Here is a 6,000-nt window from a genome sequence, read left to right as displayed (position 1 = left end):
AAGAAGTAATGTTACAGTTGGCCTGTGCAGCTCTTCTCCACAGACATGCAAGGTTTCCATCAGTCTTCCTAAAATCATGAAAACTGCTCACGGATTACTGGTAACCCCTGTGGCGACCAGGCTGGGAATCAAGGGTAGGCCCCCACCAAGTTGGGAAAGTGCCCTGTAGCCAGCCCGAACTTTCACTTCCATCAACCATTCTGGTCTCGCCTTCCTTTCACAGGCTGATTTCTAAGATGAGCGGCCCTGGACTCATTCTCCCCTAACACCTTGCAGAATGGCTTCACCCAAGCCCAGTTCAGAACCATAGTGACCAGGTGTTTGCTCTTGACTTTCCAGCACTCCTTGGCCAGCCAGCAACCAATGCCCATGGACACTTCTTTGGTGATAGCTTTATGAGATCTAATTCACATACCATACAATGTACCAATTTGAAGGGTACAGTTCAGTGGTCTTTAGTATATTCACAGTTATGCAACCATCACCACAATCAAAGAGAAACCCCAAACTCTTTAGCACTCACTCTCCATTACCCCTATTTACCCATGCCCTAGGCAACCATTAATAGACTCTCTCCCTGTAGATGTGCCTATCTGGACATTTCATATAAATGAAATCATACCATGTGTGGTCTTTTCGAGTGGCTTCTTTCACTTAGCATAATTCATGTTGTAGGACATATTTCATTCCTTTTTATGGCCAAATATTCCACTGTGGCTATATGCCACATTTTGTTTATCCATTAATCAGCTAATAGACATTTGGGTTGTTTCTACCTTTTGGTTATTATGAGTAATGCTGCTATGAATATCCATCCAAAAGTTTTTGTGTGGACATATACTTTTATTTCTCTTGGGTATTCACCTACGAGTGAAATTGCTGGTCATATGGTAACTTTATGTTTAACTTTTTGAGGAAATTACAGACTGTTTTCCAAGGCAGCTGTACCATTTCACATTCCCCCCAGCAGGGTATGAGGGTTCATGGACATTTCTTACTTTCCTTTAAGATCTTCCCCTTTGACACTACAGGGGTTTAGCACCTTATCAACCCTCCTGTCTAGTGCTTCCGTGAAGGGAGCTCCACTGGAGCAATTTCTGACTTCTCTCCGCATCCCCTGCTCATCACTCCCTCCTCGATGCTCTATTATTTATCTTTTCAGCCAGTGGCAATCTGACGTTTGGTGCACATTCTCAACTGAAGCAAGGCTGATCTAAGTGCTGCATTCGAGGTCTTTCTTGCCACCTGACCTGTGGCAATAGCTTCGTAACAATTGGTGTCTCTGTCTAAAGTGCCACCCGCTTAGGCTAGAGGAAGGCTTGTACAGTAGAAAGAGCACAGCTGTGGAACTAGACAGCTCATCTCCAGGCCACTTACTAGCTCTGCCATTTAGCAGCTGAGGCCCAACACCTAACCTCTCCAAGATCAGTTTCCTTATCTCTAACAGGGGGATACTGCCACCTATGTTTTGGGATTGCTGTGTGGATTAAATGAAAGAAGGTATCTATGGACCTTGCTCAACACTTAGTAGGCACACAGTAGATGTTTCCTTCCAACCTTATCCCATCCCCTCTGATAGAGCCTGACACTACTGCAAGGTAGATACTTCTAAACAAGTCATTCCAAGATAGTTTATGGATTTTGTTGCTTGAAGGATGGAACTCCACTGCCTGACATTTAACATTCTTCACAATTTGGGCCCAGCATATTTCCCTCAGTGTAGGTCGATGCCCTCTCTCTGGAACCTCACCTACTAGCTGTGATCTCCTCAGCATTCTTTCAAAACACATCTTGAGCTTTCTTGCCAATGAACACTCAACTTCTGCACCTTCCCACCCACCAAGTCCCTCCCCACTCTCCATCCATCTTAGATACTCTGCCAAAGCCTAGGTCAAATCTCCCTCCTTTTACTCCTTCTCCCACAAATCCTAAGTAAACTCAGCCCAGCAATTTGCTCTCTGAAACCATAGTGTTTACAGCTTCCTACCAGTTGCTGGAAGACATACTGTGATGGCTTTTGTTTTATTATTGTTAAAAATTTAAAGTACGAAGCTTTGTCTTCTTCTATCTAGTCTGTAAGTTAACTGAGACATAAATGATAATAATGATAGCTACCATTAGTGGAACACTTTGTATGTGCCAGGTACTATTCCTAGGCCCTTCACATACATTATTTCACTGAATTTCACCCTTACAACCATCCTATGATGTATGAGTTATCATCCCAATTTTACAGATTAAGAAATTTAGGTTTAGTGTGGTTAATATATTGCCTAAGATGATTCAGCTAGGAAGCAGTGTAACAGATTTGTATAAGGTCTACTGAGTTCCACAGCTTGTGCTGTTAACCTCTTCCTTAGTGGGATCAACAACATCTAACACTGGGCCCAGGGAGCCACTCAACTGGCCAAGAGCACTGATGAAGACAAGCCTTGGGTTCTGGCAAGTCATGGTCAAAGTGGTCGCTCCATTGGCAACATATGATATAGGTCATTCCTAGTGGTTTTACTAGCCACCTCCCCTGCCAATTGAAGGTGGGCCTCACCCTCATTTTAGCCACTGTCTTTTCAGAAGAAGTCTTAACTAGGGCTGTAACAGCCTTTATTATTTAGAGAAGACAGTGATGTCCATTATGCCACCTGGAGAGATTTATCTTTTTCCCAGGGGTATTTCTTGAGATAGCCTTCCCATGGCCTCTACCTCCACAAACAGAAAGAAGTTCCAGATGGTGGCACTTGAGGGTTACTGACCTAAAACCCCCCTGAGGAATGGACATGCTGCATTTTTGCCCCCTTGGCCCAAGTGGTTTGTGAGAGCTCACTTCTAACAGATGGTGGTAGAATGTTCAGTCCTAGTTGAGATTCTTAAAAATGTTCATCTTGGAATACCAGATCAAGGTAGTGATGTCCTGCAGTGGGGAGGATACCAGCTTGGCAGCCAGACTGGCCACTGACAGGATGCAAGAGCTCACCTTTCTCTGAACTTTCTTCATCTGTAAAATGAAAGTGATGGATTCTATGGGCTCTAAGGTCCAATCCAGCCACAGAATTCTGTGACTCTGGAAGGTGATGGGGGCGGGGGCGGTAAGGAGTGGAGGTAGAAAAGGCCCTGAGCATTTTCTAGGTGCTCACTCAATTCTGAGTGTGCCTGTGGTGGAGGTGGATGGGAGGGAGAATAGCTATGGAGCTGAAGCCTGAGAGGGTAGAAAATCCCAGTTCTAAATGGAACAATGGAGTCCAAGGGGCTCAGGAACAATCCACTTTGAATAGCAACTCTGAGAAACTCTGAGGACTGTGTAGATGGCTACTCATTTATGAAACTGGCTCTCTAGCTGCCAGGTTATTCTTCCTCTGAGGACCAGGGTGTCACCCTCACCCTACTCATCTCTAGCTTTGTTCCTAGACTTAAGGGTTATCTTATTACAATTGGGGCAATGATTACTTTGCTCATTTTCAGCTTGGGAGCCAGTTGAGTGATGATTTTGTCCTTGCCACCTCTGTCTCTGAGGGGAGCTGCAAAGCCTCCTGGTTCAGGGGAAGGTGTCAGGCTGACTGGGGGAGCAGGGGCAGGATAGAGTCTCTGGCTGTCTTGGTTGAATCCACAGAACTGGCTGTCTTGGTGATCTCTGAACTGGGCATTTCAGGTACCCAAGCCCTCGCCTATGTTCTACCAGCACCGAAAGCCAACTAGGCAGCACTATTTTTCTTGTGTCAAAGTGCCGAGACATTTCTTTGCTAAGCAGTTTTGGGGAAAAGCACAAAGAAGGGACTCAAAGGTGTGCACAGATGGAACCTCCCATTCTAGTGACCACACAACCTAGAGGAGGCCTGGTGTTCATGTGATGGGAGTGAACCGGACTCAGCCAGGAAAACCTGTAGGATGTGGCAAACTACTTCCTTTCTTTCAACTGACCATTCCTGTTTTTTTTTTAACAAATACTAAGAGAAATAACATTTTGATAACCTGAGGCTCTTCTCTTGCTTTCAAGCTATACTCCACTTATCCGATGGGGGATGTTCAAGGAACAATTCAATATCAAAACCACATGGGGAAAATAGCCACTGAGATATTGGCTATGACGGCAGACTTCGTCCAGCTCTTCTCCTTTAGGCCTGTCCCCTCCCCAGAGTCTGACCAGCAAATAACTCATGTGAACAATGGTACTGAAAAGAGCGCTGAGTGGAAGGAACGGCTCTGGGGGAGGAGAGAGCCCCTCCCTCCCCGTGACATTCGGGGCGCTCTGGACAAGTCCCCCCATGGAGGTCAGGTTTGTAAACACAAATGTGCCTCCTGGAAGGGTGGCTGTCAGAGAAAGCTTCTCCTTGACTGACTCTTGTCTTCTAAATCAAGCACTTTGGGCCCTACTTAAGGAGCTTCCATGGGCATTTGTCCTGACCCGTTTTGTAGACACTGGTTGGTCTTTCTCTCCCAGAACAGTGGGGAGCAGGGTAGGCAGTGTGGTAACACTACCTGCAGCATCGCCAACACGTGTCCAGTCTTGCTTTGGGGAAATGGCTGGAGGCTGGGCAAGCGCATTACAGCCAGTCACTGTTGGGAGTGCTTAACGGGGAGGAAAGGCAGATTCCTGTGTGCCAGGCCCTCTCCCTTGGTAGATTGGTCTGCAATTAGGTCAAGCCTCTAGGCTCTACAAAAGCCTCGAGGCTCTACAACAACCTTTTCATACATATATATATAGATTTCAAAGTGAGACACAGATTAAAATGTTAACATATATTGTTCAATTCATAATGAAGATGTTAGACTAGACACAAATTCACATCCTATTGCCCTGACGACCAGGAAATGCCTACAGGATAGAGAAAGGCAACTGGCGGGGGCGGGGAATGTGGCATATGAAAAATAGGTTGATTGATGCTCTGCTGAAAATCCATCTTTGCTCTTCCAAATTGCTCATTGAGGAGAGGTAAAGAAGCAATTAAACTCCATTTTGTGGCTTGTGACCCGCCCCCCACAAAGCCTTTAGTTTAGGTCCTGTTTGTGACTGTTCTGAAGGCAAACAAGCTTCTTGAAGAAATCACAATCCTTTTCTTGGTCTTTCTTGGCATCCTCTTACTCCAGAGAGCAGTAAGGACACTGGTGTCCAGAATAGGAAAGTGTGGTTATGGATGATCCGAGGGAGCTGGGTGTACTTAAGGTGGTCATGACACATGGGGCAAGGAAAAGATAGCTCTGGAAACCTAACTTTAACTGAGAAAATGGTCAAGGGCTCTCCGTTTGTTTTCACCCAGTTTTTGGCCGCACCAAAGAAAGCTCTATATTCCAAAGGCTTCTGGAATGGGATGAAACTGATTCAGTTACCTTCTTAGGGGTGAACTTTAAGAGGAAATTGTAATCTGCAATAATTTTCAACCTTCCAACTGAATGACTACAACTGGTTTGTCCTGACCTGATATTTACCTCAGATTAAGAATATGGTATTGGTAGGCTATATTCTTCTCTCCTCCAAAGAACAAAAAGACTCAAGTGAAGGAAGGTTGGGCGGAGGTGACAGGGCCTCGGTCTGAAGAGACAATGAGATTTGGATTTACCCAGACAAGGAAGTTGCTCCAGAAGGCTTTGGTAGCCTGAAATAATCTAGTTTTTTTTTTTTTTTTTTTTTTTGCGGTACGTGGGCCTCTCACTGTTGTGGCCTCTCCCGTTGTGGAGCACAGGATCCGGACACACAGGCTCAGCAGCCATGGCTCACGGGCCTAGCTGCTCCACGGCATGTGGGATCTTCCCGGACCAGGGCACGAACCCATGTCCCCTGCATCGGCAGGCGGACTCTCAACCACTGTGCCACCAGGGAAGCCCTGAAATAATCTAGTTTTGATAAAGACTTCAGGGAAGCCATGCAGTCTCACTAAGTGCAGGCTGCCCTGCATGGTCTGACATTAGCTACCAATAATGACTGACAGGCTTAGTCTCAGTTCAGGCCAGGGGTTGGTGAGATGGAGAGAGAAAACAGCAACACGCTCCGTACCAATTAAAGTCATCAAG

This window comes from Hyperoodon ampullatus (assembly GCF_949752795.1).
Source record: "Hyperoodon ampullatus genome assembly, chromosome: 13".
Lineage (NCBI taxonomy): Eukaryota > Metazoa > Chordata > Mammalia > Artiodactyla > Ziphiidae > Hyperoodon > Hyperoodon ampullatus.
The sequence above is the reverse complement of the archived record's forward strand: the minus strand, read 5'-3'. Positions refer to the sequence as shown.